Source organism: Pseudophryne corroboree, chromosome 5 (genome assembly GCF_028390025.1).
Source record: "Pseudophryne corroboree isolate aPseCor3 chromosome 5, aPseCor3.hap2, whole genome shotgun sequence".
NCBI classification, from domain to species: Eukaryota; Metazoa; Chordata; class Amphibia; order Anura; family Myobatrachidae; genus Pseudophryne; species Pseudophryne corroboree.
In genome coordinates this window covers 393,194,686-393,210,184 of record NC_086448.1, presented here as the reverse complement: position 1 = coordinate 393,210,184, position 15,499 = coordinate 393,194,686, and the positions used below count along the sequence as shown (strand labels likewise).

The window sequence follows — 15,499 nt, the reverse complement described above, 5'->3', positions numbered from 1 at the left end:
GGAGCCTTCCCACCAGCATTTCTGTGAGGGAAAATGGCGCTGTGTGCTGAGGAGAATAGGCTCCGCCCCCTTTTCGGCGGGCTTCTTCTCCCGTTTTTCTGAGACCTGGCAGGGGTTAAATACATCCATATAGCCCCAGGGGCTATATGTGATGTATCTTTTAGCCAGTATAGGTATTTCATTGCTGCCCAGGGCGCCCCCCCCAGCGCCCTGCACCCTCAGTGACCGCTGGTGTGAAGTGTGCTGACAACAATGGCGCACAGCTGCAGTGCTGTGCGCTACCTCATGAAGACTGAAAAGTCTTCTGCCGCCGGTTTCTGGACCTCTTCACTCTTCGGCATCTGCAAGGGGGTCGGCGGCGCGGCTCTGGGACCGGACTCCATGGCTGGGCCTGTGTTCGATCCCTCTGGAGCTAATGGTGTCCAGTAGCCTAAGAAGCCAATCCATCCTGCACGCAGGTGAGTTCACTTCTTCTCCCCTAAGTCCCTCGTAGCAGTGAGCCTGTTGCCAGCAGGACTCACTGAAAATAAAAAACCTAACAAAACTTTTACTCTAAGCAGCTCTTTAGGAGAGCCACTTAGATTGCACCCTTCTCGGCCGGGCACAAAAATCTAACTGAGGCTTGGAGGAGGGTCATAGGGGGAGCAGCCAGTGCACACCACCTGATCCTAAAGCTTTTACTTTTGTGCCCTGTCTCCTGCGGAGCCGCTAATCCCCATGGTCCTGACGGAGTCCCCAGCATCCACTTAGGACGTCAGAGAAAAGGGGCGTGCAGGGCATGGCGGCCTTTTGCGGCGCTTGGATGACCCCTCGTTCGCATTAAACACCTCCACCCTCCTTCGGTGTGGGGCTCATGTTGGCTATGCCCCATCCCCTGAAGCATTCAAGCTGATTTCTTGCAGCAGCTGGGCACTGTAACAGCTCCAGAGCTGCTCTGTAAGGCAACTAAAAGGGTGTGGGCCCTGCAGCACTACCTGTAGTTCGCATTGTGCGTTGAAAGGCACAAAGTAAGCAGACGGGAGAAGTCAGGATAGTGCGCAAGGGCATAGAAGGGAGCGGCTCAAGAAAAGAGAAGTGGAAACAGACAGCAAACTAGGCTGGAGAGAGACCTGAGACAAAGAGATCTGAATTATACGAGAGCCGACCAGGGGAAACACAAATTATGCAGTCAAGTTTCCCACATTTGGGGAAATCACAGGAGCAGCACACCCAGAGTGCAATGGGTGAGCCTTGCCCTGGGAGAAGCACCTTCATGATCATAGTATCTCACCTGGCAGGTAAGTAGGAGTTGGGCTAGAGCTGGGGAGGGTCGCTGCTCGGGCACCCCCCTGTCAAGTGAAGGAAATCCAACTGAGGCAGCACAAGGAAACTCTCAAAAGAAGAACAAGGCTAGAGGAAGATCTGAGACAAAGAAATCTGACTTTTACCAGAGCTGACCAGAGGAAAGCACAAACACAGTCCCCCACTACCACAAATAATGCAGTCGAGTTTCCCACATTTGGGGAAATCATAGGGGTCAACATACCCAGAATGCAATGAATGAACCTCACCCTGGGAGAACAATCTTCATGACCATGGTATCTCCTATGCAAAATAAGTATGATTTGGGATAGAGCTGGGGAGGGCCGCTGCTCAGGCACATCTCTGTCAAGTAAAGGAGATTCAACTGAGGCAGCACAAGGGAACTCTCATCTGGGGACAACAACTGCAGGGAGAACACATATTTTCAGATGAACATGGGAGGGCAGAAGGCTGCCTAATACTGAAGCACCCCCAAACAACAAACCAAATGCAACAACTAGTGCAAGCATTCCTGGGGGAAGGCCTGCAGCAGATGGATTTGCATATGGTGATGTCATCCAAGCAGTGGGTCAAAGTTGGCTTCAACCCTCGTCTGCATATGAAAAGAGAAAAGGGGTATGCAGGGCATGGCGGCCTTTTGCGGCGCTTGGATGACCCCTAGTTCGCATTAAACACCTCCACCCTCCTTCGGTGTGGGGCTCATGTTGGCTATGCCCCAGCCCTTGAAGCATTCAAGCTGATTTCTTGCAGCAGCTGGGCACTGTAACAGCTCCAGAGCTGCTCTGTAAGGCAAGTAAAAGGGTGTGGGCCCTGCAGCACTACCTGTAGTTCGCATTGTGCATTGGAAGGCACAAAGTAAGCAGACGGGAGAAGTCAGGATAGTGCGCAAGGGCATAGAAGGGAGCGGCTCAAGAAAAGAGAAGTGGAAACAGACAGCAAACTAGGCTGGAGAGAGACCTGAGACTAAGAGATCTGAATTATACGAGAGCCTGTTAGGATCTCCTGCTCTGTGCTGCCACGTCGCCATGGCAACCGGGAGGCAAGTGTTAGCGAAGTAACCTGAGCGCAGCTGATACTCCGGTACGGGTTTTTACTGTGTAGTGATTACAGGCTCTGTGCACGGCAGGGAATCCGGTGCTGGTTTTGTGCTCACAGTCTGTGAGGTCTGAGTGGGGCGTGGACAACACCTGCTATATAAACCATCCTCTCAGGCTAGGCAAATGCTGCTGAATCTTTGTTTGTTAGTCAGTTCCAGAGAGTTAGCTAGTACTGTGTGACTTTGTATTTACTTGTTGCTTACTGCGAATAGGCCTTGGGATTCGGTACTTCATTCTGCCAATCCAGACCTAGCAGTAAGACTGGAGTCAGTTGTTTAACCTGCTGGGGTTCTTTTGTTATTCTGTGAACCCAGCAGGTTTGCGGCTGTACTCTCAGACCTGCTTGCTTTATCCTCCCTCACTGTGCAGGGCGTCCAGGTGTCAGTTTAGTGGCAGTAAGCTGAACCTGTGCCCTGCAAGTGGGGGTTAGGATTGTGGATACTCTCCTTGTGTCTATATTTCTATCTCTGACCAAGGAGTTTATTCCCACACCCGTTGGTAACCCTTTGGGGTTTTTCCTGTTGCTCTTAGCAACATCATTACGGGTGCTCCACATGTTAAATCACTACATCTCGCTTCATTGTCCGCTCTATTCCATCTGAGCATTCCTGACACTAGGGAGACACCCAGTTCCTGAGCCTTTGGGCTTCTCCGTTCACTTTGTGTTTATTAGTTATTCCATCACCTCCTGTGTATGTTATATTATACTGTCTGTGAGTTCGTTTGCTTCGCATCCCTCTCTGTTCATACACCGGTATACTCCTGTTAGCACTGGTGTGCGTAACATATTCAGCAGCCTTACTCCTGTTGAAATTTTGTGGGAATATGGAGCATACCCCTCAAAATACTTTGCAACAGGTTGTCGATCAGGTGCAGGTCCTGACTCGACAATTTTAATGCCGCAGCAGCAGCGACAAGTTCAGGGGTTAAGGAGCCGAAAGTAAATCTCCCGGATCGTTTTTCTGGAGATCGCTCGCAGTTCTTTTGTTTCAAGGAGAGCTGTAAGCTATATTTCAGGCTTAGGCCCCAGTCTTCTGGGTCGGCGATTCAGCGGGTGGGCATGGTGATTTCCTTGCTACAAGGAGACCCACAGGTCTGGGCTTATGGGTTGCAGCCTGACTGTCCGTCGCTTAAAAGTGTTGATGCTTTTTTTACGGCACTGGGCATTTTGTATGATGACCCTGACAAGATGGCTTCAGCCGAGGCTCAGATTACGGTCCTTAAGCAAGGGCGACGGCCAGCTGAGGTTTATAGTACGGAGTTTCGGAGGTTGGCTCATGATACCATGTGGAATGACCCAGCCCTGAGAAACCAGTACCGAAGGGGCCTTTCTGACAAGATAAAGGACCAACTGGTACAATATCCCTCGCCTGATAGCTTAGATCAGCTCATGCAGTTATCCATCTGGGTGGATAGATGGCTGAAAGAGCGTAGGCTTGAAAGGGAGACCGCAGTTTCCTTTTTTCCCAAGGGAACCTCAGACTCTGAGGAATATTCCGAGGAGCCTATGCAGATTGGGGCTACCCGCCTCTCCTCGCGTGAGAAGACGCGGAGGAGACAGCAGGGTTTGTGTTTGTACTGTGGGAATAAAGGTCATGTTGTAGTATCATGCCCAGAAAAGCCGGAAAACTTCAGGTCCTGAGGGTGATGGGAAATATCCTGTCAGGCCAGAAGTCAGAATTTCCCAAAAAGACTTTTCTCATTCCGGTGACTTTGGAGATCCTCGGTCAAACTGTCAAGATTGAGGCCTTTGTTGACAGTGGGGCCGATGGGGTTTTCATGGACCGTCAATTTGCCCTGGAACACTCTGTTCCCTCAGTACCTTTGGCATCAGAGATTGAGATCTGTGGGTTAAACGGGGAACCATTGTCCCAGGGTAAAATTACCTCCTGCACCAGCCAAATTCCTTTGTTTATTGGAGCCACACACTCTGAAAAATTGTCTTTCTATGTGACTGTCTGTTCTTTTGCCCCATTGGTTTTGGGGTTACCCTGGTTAAGGGCCCATAACCCTCAATTTGACTGGGTCTCTGGGGAGATTCTTAGTTGGGGTAGTGATTGTTTCAGGAGTTGCTTGAGCCTTCCAGTCAGGCTCTCGCAGCTAAGTTTGCCAGGATTGCCAGGATGTTATGCAGATTTTGCGGATGTGTTCTCCAAAAAAGTTGCGGAGGTATTACCTCCCCATCGCCCCTATGACTGTGCCATTGATTTGTTGCCGGATGCTAAGCTTCCCAAGAGCAGGTTGTACTCCCTGTCACGTCCTGAGACTCAGGCTATGGCAGAGTACATTCAGGAGAACTTGGCTAAGGGATTTATCAGACCCTCACAGTTCCCAGTTGGGTCGGGGTTCTTCTTCGTGGGTAAAAAGGACGGTTCGTTGCGACTCTGCATCGACTTCAGGGAATTGAACCGTATCACGATTAAAAACTCGTACCCACTGCCTCTCATTTCGGTTTTGTTTGACCAGCTTCGTACTGCCACCATTTTTTCTAAGATTGACCTACGCGGTGCTTACAATCTAATCCGAATAAGAGAGGGGGATGAATGGAAGACTGCCTTTAATACCCACTCAGGGCTTTATGAATATTTGGTGATGCCTTTCGGGCTCTCTAATGCCCTGGCAGTCTCCCAGGAATTCATGAACGATGTGCTCAGGGAATATTTGGATAGATTCTTAGTTGTTTATCTAGATGACATCCTAATCTTCTCCCATTCCCTGGAGGAACATCGGAAGCATGTACGCTTAGTCCTCCAGAAACTCAGAGACCACCAGCTTGGGGCGAAGCTGGAGAAGTGCGAATTTGAAGTCCAGCAAATCGCATTTCTAGGGTATATTATCTCCTCAGAAGGTTTCCAAATGGAGGGTTCTAAGGTACAGGCAGTCCTGGATTGGGTGCAGCCCATTAGTTTGAAGGCGCTTCAGCGTTTTCTGGGCTTTGCAAATTTTTATAGACGGTTTATCGCTGGATTTTCGTCTATAGTGGCCCCCTTGGTGGCACTCACTAAGAAAGGGGCGGATGTTGCTCACTGGTCTTGTGAGGCCAAAGCGGTCTTTGCCCGTCTCAAAAGGGCATTTGTCTCGGCCAAGGTGCTGCGACACCCAGATCCAGAGCGTCCTTTTGTGGTAGAAGTGGATGCCTCTGAGATAGGTATTGGGGCAGTGCTCTCTCAGATGGGGGTGTCTGATAATCGCCTTCATCCCTGTGCTTACTTTTCCCGTAAATTTTCGTCTGCCGAGATGAATTATGATGTGGGTAACCGGGAATTGTTGGCTATAAAGGATGCACTCGGGAGTGGAGACACTGGCTTGAGGGGGCTAAGTTTGTGGTCTCAATTCTCACCGACCATAAGAATCTGGCATATTTAGAGTCATCGAAGCGGCTCAATGCCAGGCAGGCACGATGGGCTTTGTTTTTTGCTCGCTTTAATTTTTTGATAACATATCGCCCTGGGTCAAAAAAAATCAAGGCTGTTGCGCTCTCGCAGAGTTTTGCTCCAGTCCAAGAGACCACCGAGGAGCCATTGCCCATTGTGTCCCCATCATGTATTAAAGTGGGCATTACCCAGGACCTCTTGTCATTAGTCCTTAGAGCACAGGAGCAGGCTCCTCCAGACCTTCCGGTAGGTCTCTTGTTTGTGCCTCCTAGGTTAAGACAGCGAGTGTTCCTGGAATTCCATGCCAAGAGATCGGCAGGACATCCGGGTATTGCCAGAACTCGGGAGTTGCTGTCTAGGGCGGTGTGGTGGCCCTCGGTGGCTAGGGATGTGGATCAGTGAGTTCGGGCATGTGACGTTTGTGCCCTAAATAAAACTCCTAGAGGGGTTCCTGTCGGCCCATTACATCCACTCTCTATTCCATCTAAGCCATGTACCCACATTTCCATGGATTTTGTGGTGGACTTGCCCAAATCCTCGGGGATGACAGCCGTTTGGGTTGTCGTTGACAGGTTTTCGAAGATGGCGCATTTCGTTCCACTGGTTGGGTTGCCACCGGCCATACGCCTGTCTGAGTTATTTATGCAGCATGTTGTGCGCCTCCACGGGTTGCCACTTGATGTGGTCTCTGACCGTGGATCCCAGTTTGTGGCCAAATTCTGGAGGGCATTTTGTTCTGATCTCCAGATTTCTGTGAGCTTGTCGTCAGGCTACCATCCACAGTCTAATGGGCAGACTGAGAGGGTGAACCAGTCCTTGGAGCAGTTCCTCAGGTGTTATGTCTCCAAGTGTCATACTGACTGGGTTGCTCATCTGTCCATGGCGGAGTTTGCCTATAACAACGCGGCTCACTCTGCTACAGGGATCTCTCCCTTCCTTTGTGTGTATGGGCATCATCCTAAGGCCAATTCTTTTGACCCCCTGGATTCCACGCCTGGTGGTTCCTCTGTGGTTTCGGCCCTTAGGGGTATTTGGAGGAAAGTGAAGAAAGCCCTTGTGTCTGTGTCATTAGTGACCAAAAGGGTTTTTGATAAGCGGAGAAGACCCTGCAGCTTCAAATTAGGAGACTTCGTCTGGTTGTCCACCAAGAATTTGAAGTTGAGACAGCTATCTCATAAGTTAGGCCCCCGGTTCATCGGCCCTTATAAGATCACCAGGGTTATCAATCCGGTGGCATTTCAGTTAGATCTGCCCCGTTGATTGGGTATCAATAAAACATTTCATTGTTCCCTTTTAAAACTGGCGGTTAGTAATCCTTCTTCCAGTGGAAGACCATCTCCTCTTCTGATACGGGGTCAGAGGGAGTTTGTGGTTGAAAGGGTTCTTGACTCCAAGATGGTTCGGGGCCGGCTGTCATTTTTGGTGCTCTGGAAGGGGTATGGCCCGGAGGAGCGGTCGTGGGTGCGCAGTTGTGATCTTCATGCCCCCAGACAGATACGCTCTTTCTTCTCGCAGTTCCCCGATAAACCTGGTGGTAGGGGTTCTTTGACCGCTCGTCAGAGGGGGGGTACTGTTAGGATCTCCTGCTCTGTGCTGCCACGTCGCCATGGCAACCGGGAGGCAAGTGTTAGCGAAGTAACCTGAGCGCAGCTGATACTCCGGTCCGGGTTTTTACTGTGTAGTGATTACAGGCTCTGTGCACGGCAGGGAATCCGGCGCTGGTTTTGTGCTCACATTCTGTGAGGTCTGAGTGGGGCGTGGACAACACCTGCTATATAAACCATCCTCTCAGGCTAGGCAAATGCTGCTGAATCTTTGTTTGTTAGTCAGTTCCAGAGAGTTAGCTAGTACTGTGTGACTTTGTATTTACTTGTTGCTTACTGCGAATAGGCCTTGGGATTCGGTACTTCATTCTGCCAATCCAGACCTAGCAGTAAGACTGGAGTCAGTTGTTTAACCTGCTGGGGTTCTTTTGTTATTCTGTGAACCCAGCAGGTTTGCGGCTGTACTCTCAGACCTGCTTGCTTTATCCTCCCTCACTGTGCAGGGCGTCCAGGTGTCAGTTTAGTGGCAGTAAGCTGAACCTGTGCCCTGCAAGTGGGGGTTAGGATTGTGGATACTCTCCTTGTGTCTATATTTCTATCTCTGACCAAGGAGTTTATTCCCACACCCGTTGGTAACCCTTTGGGGTTTTTCCTGTTGCTCTTAGCAACATCATTACGAGTGCTCCACATGTTAAATCACTACATCTCGCTTCATTGTCCACTCTATTCCATCTGAGCATTCCTGACACTAGGGAGACACCCAGTTCCTGAGCCTTTGGGCTTCTTCGTTCACTTTGTGTTTATTAGTTATTCCATCACCTCCTGTGTATGTTATATTATACTGTCTGTGAGTTCGTTTGCTTCGCATCCCTCTCTGTTCATACACCGGTATACTCCTGTTAGCACTGGTGTGCGTAACAGAGCCGACCAGGGGAAACACAAATTATGCAGTCAAGTTTCCCACATTTGGGGAAATCGCAGGAGCAGCACACCCAAAGTGCAATGGGTGAGCCTTGCCCTGGGAGAAGCACCTTCATGATCATAGTATCTCACCTGGCAGGTAAGTAGGAGTTGGGCTAGAGCTGGGGAGGGTCGCTGCTCGGGTACCCCCTGTCAAGTGAAGGAGATCCAACTGAGGCAGCACAAGGGAACTCTCGAAAGAAGAACAAGGCTAGAGGAAGATCTGAGTCAAAGAAATCTGACTTTTACCAGAGCTGACCAGAGGAAAGCACAAACACAGTCCCCCACTACCACAAATAATGCAGTTGAGTTTCCCACATTTGGGGAAATCACAGGGGTCAGCATACCCAGAATGCAATGAATGAACCTCACCCTGGGAGAACAATCTTCATGACCATGGTATCTCCTACTATGCAAAATAAGTATGATTTGGGATAGGGCTGGGGAGGGCCGCTGCTCAGGCACATCTCTGTCAAGTAAAGGAGATTCAACTGAGGCAGCACAAGGGAACTCTCATCTTAGGACAACAACTGCAGGGAGAACACATATTTTCAGATGAACATGGGAGGGCAGAAGGCTGCCTAATACTGAAGCACCCCCAAACAACAAACCAAATGCAACAACTAGTACAAGCATTCCTGGGGGAAGGTCTGCAGAAGACGGATTTGCATACGGTGATGTCATCCAAGCAGTGGGCCAAAGTTGGCTGGAACCATCATCTGCATATGAAAAGAGAAAAGGGGTATGCAGGGCATGGCGGCATTTTGCTGCGCTTTGATGACCCTTAGTTCGCATTAAACACCCCCAACCTCCTTCGGTGTGGGGCTCATGTTGGCCATGCCCCAGCCCCTGAAGCATTCAAGCTGATTTCTTGCAGCAGCTTGGCACTGTAACAGCTCCAGAGCTGCTCTGTAAGGCAAGTAAAAGGGTGTGGGCCCTGCAGCACTACCTGTAGTTTGCATTGTGCATTGGAAGGCACAAAGTAAACAGACAGGAGGAGAAGTCAGGATAGTGCACAAGGGTATAAAAGGGAGGGGCTCAAGAAAAAAGAAGTGGAAACAGACAGCAAACTAGGCTGGAGAGAGACCTGAGACAAAGAGATCTGAATTATACGAGAGCCGACCAGGGTAAACACAAATTATGCAGTCAAGTTTCCCACATTAGGGGAAATCGCAGGGGCAGCACACCCAGAGTGCAATGGGTGAGCCTTGTCCTGGGAGAAGCACCTTCATGATCATAGTATCTCACCTGGCAGGTAAGTAGGAGTTGGGCTAGAGCTGGGGAGGGTCGCTGCTTGGGCACCCCCCTGTCAAGTGAAGGAGATCCAACTGAGGCAGCACAAGGGAACTCTCGAAAGAAGAACAAGGCTAGAGGAAGATCTGAGACAAAGAAATTTGACTTTTACCAGAGCTGACCAGAGGAAAGCACAAACACAGTCCCCCACTACCACGAATAATGCAGTCGAGTTTCCCACATTTGGGGAAATCACAGGGGTCAGCATACCCAGAATGCAATGAATGAACCTCACCCTGGGAGAACAATCTTCATGACCATGGTATCTCCTACTATGCAAAATAAGTATGATTTGGGATAGGGCTGGGGAGGGCCGCTGCTCAGGCACATCTCTGTCAAGTAAAGGAGATTCAACTGAGGCAGCACAAGGGAACTCTCATCTGGGGACAACAACTGCAGGGAGAACACATATTTTCAGATGAACATGGGAGGGCAGAAGGCTGCCTAATACTGAAGCACTCCCAAACAACAAACCAAATGCAACAACTAGGGCAAGCATTCCTGGGGGAAGGCCTGCAGCAGATGGATTTGCATATGGTTATGTCATCCAAGCAGTGGGTCAAAGTTGGCTTCAACCCTCGTCTGCATATAAAAAGAGAAAAGGGGTGTGCAGGGCATGGCGTCCTTTTGCGGCGCTTGGATGACCCCTCGTTCGCATTAAACACCTCCACCCTCCTTCGGTGTGGGGCTCATGTTGGCTATGCCCCAGCCCCTGAAGCATTCAAGCTGATTTCTTGCAGCAGCTGGGCACTGTAACAGCTCCAGAGCTGCTCTGTAAGGCAAGTAAAAGGGTGTGGGCCCTGCAGCACTACCTGTAGTTCGCATTGTGCGTTGGAAGGCACAAAGTAAGCAGACGGGAGAAGTCAGGATAGTGCGCAAGGGCATAGAAGGGAGCGGCTCAAGAAAAGAGAAGTGGAAACAGACAGCAAACTAGGCTGGAGAGAGACCTGAGACAAAGAGATCTGAATTATACGAGAGCCGACCAGGGGAAACACAAATTATGCAGTCAAGTTTCCCACATTTGGGGAAATCGCAGGAGCAGCACACCCAGAGTGCAATGGGTGAGCCTTGCCCTGGGAGAAGCACATTCATGATCATAGTATCTCACCTGGCAGGTAAGTAGGAGTTGGGCTAGAGCTGGGGAGGGTCGCTGCTCGGGCACCCCCCTGTCAAGTGAAGGAGATCCAACTGAGGCAGCACAAGGGAACTCTCGAAAGAAGAACAAGGCTAGAGGAAGATCTGAGACAAAGAAATCTGACTTTTACCATAGCTGACCAGAGGAAAGCACAAACACAGTCCCCCACTACCACAAATAATGCAGTCGAGTTTCCCAGATTTGGGGAAATCACAGGGGTCAGCATACCCAGAATGCAATGAATGAACCTCACCCTGGGAGAACAATCTTCATGACCATGGTATCTCCTACTATGCAAAATAAGTATGATTTGGGATAGGGCTGGGGAGGGCCGCTGCTCAGGCAAATCTCTGCCAAGTAAAGGAGATTCAACTGAGGCAGCACAAGGGAACTCTCATCTGGGGACAACAACTACACATATTTTCAGATGAACATGGGAGGGCAGAAGGCTGCCTAAGACTGAAGCACCCCCAAACAACAAACCAAATGCAACAACTAGTGCAAGCATTCCTGGGGGAAGGCCTGCAGCAGATGGATTTGCATATGGTGATGTCATCCAAGCAGTGGGTCAAAGTTGGCTTCAACCCTCGTCTGCATATGAAAAGAGAAAAGGGGCGTGCAGGGCATGGCAGACTTTTGCGGCGCTTGGATGACCCCTAGTTCGCATTAAACACCTCCACCCTCCTTCGGTGTGGGGCTCATGTTGGCTATGCCCCAGCCCCTGAAGCATTCAAGCTGATTTCTTGCAGCAGCTGGGCCCTGTAATATCTCCAGAGCTGCTCTGTACGGCAAGTAAAAGGGTGTGGGCCCTGCAGCACTACCTGTAGTTTGCATTGTGCATTGAAAGGCACAAAGTAAGCAGACGGGAGAAGTCAGGATAGTGCGCAAGGGCATAGAAGGGAGGGGCTCAAGAAAAAAGAAGTGGGAAGTAGGAAATTAAGTTAGTTCACAAGTACATTCGAATTCAGATCTAAAGTCTAGGTAGGCCTCACGTCCTGGCAGCCCCCAGCATTTAAAAATGCCTTGATTAGAGGTAGGGAATTAAATGTAGACAAGAGGTAGACACAAAATAAGACTCCACAGAGCAGTTTTCAGGTGTCTTTATCAATTGTTGCATTTAAAAAATCAAGCAATTAGGGAACACAATGTTGCGACAATGTAATCCTATTTGCAAAATAGTATTATATAAATTTGTCGATGTAAGACATTTGCAAAGGCGCATCCAAAACACGCTGGAAAATGCAACTGAATCTGTTTTTGGAGGCTTGAATAGGAAATGTGCATCGGTCCTACAAGTACTTAAAGCTCTTCTCCCATCTCCCTTTTCTGAAAAGCCATTTAATATGGTTCCCAGATAGGGGACATATCAGATATTGGCTTTCAAAAGCAGCAAATATCATACCACTTCTATTGCCATCAAAGATAAACATTGATTGTTTTCAGATATTGGATTGAAAAAGCAGTCTTTATTGACATAAAGAAGAAAAAAACATACATAAACATTACACACATAAGTACCGTTTTGCAGCACAGCCAAAACACAATAGAAATGCTGACGGTATAGTACAGTTCAAGAACTACAGCACAGGCCAACCTACACTATAAATCATGAACTGCACTATACATTTTAACTATACAATAATACAACAGTTAATAAGGCTATGGGTGTAGAGTGTAAGAGGTTGAGGGAATCACAAGCCCGAAGCTTTATTGAAAGACAGACACATATATGGGGAGGATAAATAAATAGAAAGATATCCTTTACTATAGAATGTAGTCCAATCCGGTCTTTCTGCTATTCCACAACTGAAAAACGGATAGTGTTCCCAAGCCTTCCATCCTGGAATATCTTCGGTCTTTCACCAATGAAGAAAAGAATCCCTCCAGCAGACTCTTCAACCATGATATAAGATCACAGCCAAAAGGCCAAAAAGCAACTACACTTGAGCTTAACCAAAATGGCTAAAACTTAGCTATAGGCTGAAATTGGGTGGAGGAAAGTGAGGTGCACCAAAACATAAGCTGACACAATCATGGATAATGCGCCAGCATATATGCTCTTCTATCTATATTTTGCAAACCTGCTCTTGTCCCCTCCAGCTGCTCCATGTAGATTTGACGTCTGGCAAGGTACATAACCCACTGACAAGCAGGCACACTCCTACATAGAACAGGCATGCTAGAACATGGTCTTCAACCTGCGACCCTCCAGCTGCTGTGGAACTACACATCCCAGCATGCCCTGCCTCATTTTAAGTATACCTTAATAGCAAAACTGTGGCAGGGCATGCTGGGATGTGTAGTTTCACAGCAGCTGGAGGGCCACAAGATGAAGACCCATGTGCTAGAGCCAAGCCGCAGGTACATTGAATGCTAGCAAGCTGAATATTTAAATCCTTTTTGTTCCGCAGCATTCCAATGAGGAAGATTCCATGGAACCAGAGATCCTTCCATTGAGAAGGACATGCTGCCTGGATGACTACACTGTGCAAATTAAATCACGGAGCCAGTTGGCTTGTGGGTGGCTCTGGTGACTGTGTGGTTGGGTGGGTGGTGTGTCGGAGGTGGAGCACATGCAAATGATTGTGTATCATCCAGCTAGTGAGAGAGAAAACTCATGCAGGAGTGTGCCTGCTTTTCAGTGGGTTATGCACCTTGCCAGACGTCAAATCTACATGGAGCAGCTGGAGGGGACAAGAGCAGGTTTGCAAAATATAGATAGAAGAGCATATATGCTGGCGCATTCTCCATGATTGTGTCAGCTTATGTTTTGGTGCACTGCACTTTCCTCCACTAAGTGTTAGCCATTTTGGTTAAGCTTAAGTGTAGTTGGTTCTCGGTCTATTGGCTGTATCATGGTTGAAGAGTCTGCTGGGGGGATTGTTTTCTTCATTGGTGAGAGACCGAAGATATTCAAGGATGGAAGGCTTGGGAACACTATCCATTTTTCAGTTGTGGAAGAGTTGAAAGACCGGATTGGACTACATTCTATAGTAAAGGATGTCTTTCTATTTATTAATCCTCCCCTTATATGTGTCTGTCTTTCAATAAAGCTTCGGGCTTGTGATTCCCTCACCCTCTTACACTCCACACCCATAGCCTTATTAACTGTTGTATTATTGTACAGTTTAAATGTATAGTGCAGTTCATGATTTATAGTGTAGGCTGGCCTGTGCTGTAGTTCTTGAACTGTACTATACCGTCAGCATTTCTATTGTGTTTTGGCTGTGCTGCAACACGGTACTTATGTGTGTAATGTTTATGTATGTTTTTTTGCTTCTTTATGTGCATCGGTTCTACAAGTACTGAAAGCTCTTCTCCCATCTCCCTTTTCTGAAAAGCCATTTAATATATGATTCCCAGATAGGGGACATATCAGATATTGTCTTTCAAAAGCATCAAATATCATACCACTTTTATTGCCATCAAAGATAAACATTGATTGTTTTCAGATATTGGATTGAAAAAGCAGTCTTTATTGACATAAATAAAAACATACATAAACATTACACACATAAGTACAGTGTTGCAGCACAGCCAAAACACAATACAAATGCTGACGGTATAATACAGTTCAAGAACTACAGCACAGGCCAGCCTACACTATAAATCATGAACTGCACTATACATTTAAACTATACAATAATACAACAGTTAATAAGGCTATGGGTGTGGAGTGTAAGAGGGTGAGGGAATCACAAGACCGAAGCTTTATTGTAACACAGACACATATAAGGGGAGGGTCAATAAATAGAAAGATATCCTTTACTATAGAATGTAGTCCAATCCGACCTCTGTGCTCTTCCACAACTGAAAAATGGGTAGTGTTCCCAAGCCTTCCATCCTGGAATATCTTTGGTCTTTCGCCAATGAAGAAAACAATCCCTCTCTCCAACAGACTCTTCAACCACGATACAAGATCACAGCCAAAAGGCCGAGAAGCAACTACACTTGAGCTTAACCAAAATGGCTAAAACTTAGTGGAGGAAAGTGCAGTGCACCAAAACATAAGCTGACACAATCATGGAGAATGCGCCAGCATATATGCTCTTCCAGGGGCGGATCCAGAAGAAAATGATAGGGGGGGCACCATGGAAGGGGCAAGTACATTTGTGTGCGGCTTCGGTGCATGTGAGGTGGCGCTTCTTATACAATGCCCACAGTTGTAGCGCTCATTATGCAATGTCCACTGTACTGGTAGTGCCCCTTATATAGACCCCCTAGTAGTGGTGTCCCTTATGCAATGCCCGTATTGCCCCCAGTAGTAATGTTGCCTGTAGTAATGCCCCCAGTCATTATGCCCCCAGTGGTAATGCCCCTGCAGTTATGACCCCAGTAGTTTAGCCACCAGTAGTAATGCCCCCCTATAGTTTGCCCCATTGTAGTTTAGCCCCTGTATTTATGCCCCCCTTAGTTTAGCCACCAGTAGTAATGCCCCCCTGTAGTTTGCCCCATTGCAGTTTAGCCCCTGTAGTTATGCCCCCCTTATAGTTTAGCCTCCAGTAGTAATGCCCCCAATAGTTTGGCCCCTGTAGTTATGCCCCCAGTAGTTTGGCTCCCCCTGTAGTTTAGCCCCCAAGTAGTAATGCCCCTGTAGTTTAGCCCCCAAGTAGTAATGCCCCCAATAGTTTGGCCCCTGTAGTTATGCCCCCAGTAGTTTGGCTCCCCCTGTAGTTTAGCCCCCAAGTAGTAATGCCCCTGTATTTTAGCCCCCAAGTAGTAATGCCCCCTGTAGGTGCCCCCCAGTAATAATGCCCCCAGTAGCTGCCCCCCCCAGTAATAATGCCCCCAGTA

At 48.3% G+C, this 15,499-nt stretch overlaps 8 non-coding genes across 8 annotated transcripts; all 8 read right to left on the bottom strand.

Moving 5' to 3' along the window:
• Positions 1-1,122: 1,122 nt before the first annotated feature.
• Positions 1,123-1,285, bottom strand: LOC134931028 (U1 spliceosomal RNA). The gene has a single exon (XR_010178906.1). It is a non-coding gene; the product is annotated as a U1 spliceosomal RNA (small nuclear RNA).
• A 152-nt stretch (positions 1,286-1,437) lies between these two features.
• On the bottom strand, positions 1,438-1,601 carry LOC134930854 (U1 spliceosomal RNA). The gene has a single exon (XR_010178761.1). It is a non-coding gene; the product is annotated as a U1 spliceosomal RNA (small nuclear RNA).
• Positions 1,602-8,220: 6,619 nt separating this feature from the next.
• LOC134930986 (U1 spliceosomal RNA) lies at positions 8,221-8,385 on the bottom strand. The gene has a single exon (XR_010178877.1). It is a non-coding gene; the product is annotated as a U1 spliceosomal RNA (small nuclear RNA).
• Positions 8,386-8,536: 151 nt separating this feature from the next.
• Positions 8,537-8,703, bottom strand: LOC134930954 (U1 spliceosomal RNA). The gene has a single exon (XR_010178850.1). It is a non-coding gene; the product is annotated as a U1 spliceosomal RNA (small nuclear RNA).
• Positions 8,704-9,377: 674 nt separating this feature from the next.
• Positions 9,378-9,540, bottom strand: LOC134931044 (U1 spliceosomal RNA). The gene has a single exon (XR_010178920.1). It is a non-coding gene; the product is annotated as a U1 spliceosomal RNA (small nuclear RNA).
• A 152-nt stretch (positions 9,541-9,692) lies between these two features.
• On the bottom strand, positions 9,693-9,859 carry LOC134930972 (U1 spliceosomal RNA). Its single transcript, XR_010178866.1, has one exon. It is a non-coding gene; the product is annotated as a U1 spliceosomal RNA (small nuclear RNA).
• A 671-nt stretch (positions 9,860-10,530) lies between these two features.
• LOC134931026 (U1 spliceosomal RNA) lies at positions 10,531-10,693 on the bottom strand. Its single transcript, XR_010178905.1, has one exon. It is a non-coding gene; the product is annotated as a U1 spliceosomal RNA (small nuclear RNA).
• A 152-nt stretch (positions 10,694-10,845) lies between these two features.
• LOC134930968 (U1 spliceosomal RNA) lies at positions 10,846-11,012 on the bottom strand. Its single transcript, XR_010178863.1, has one exon. It is a non-coding gene; the product is annotated as a U1 spliceosomal RNA (small nuclear RNA).
• Positions 11,013-15,499: the final 4,487 nt, after the last annotated feature.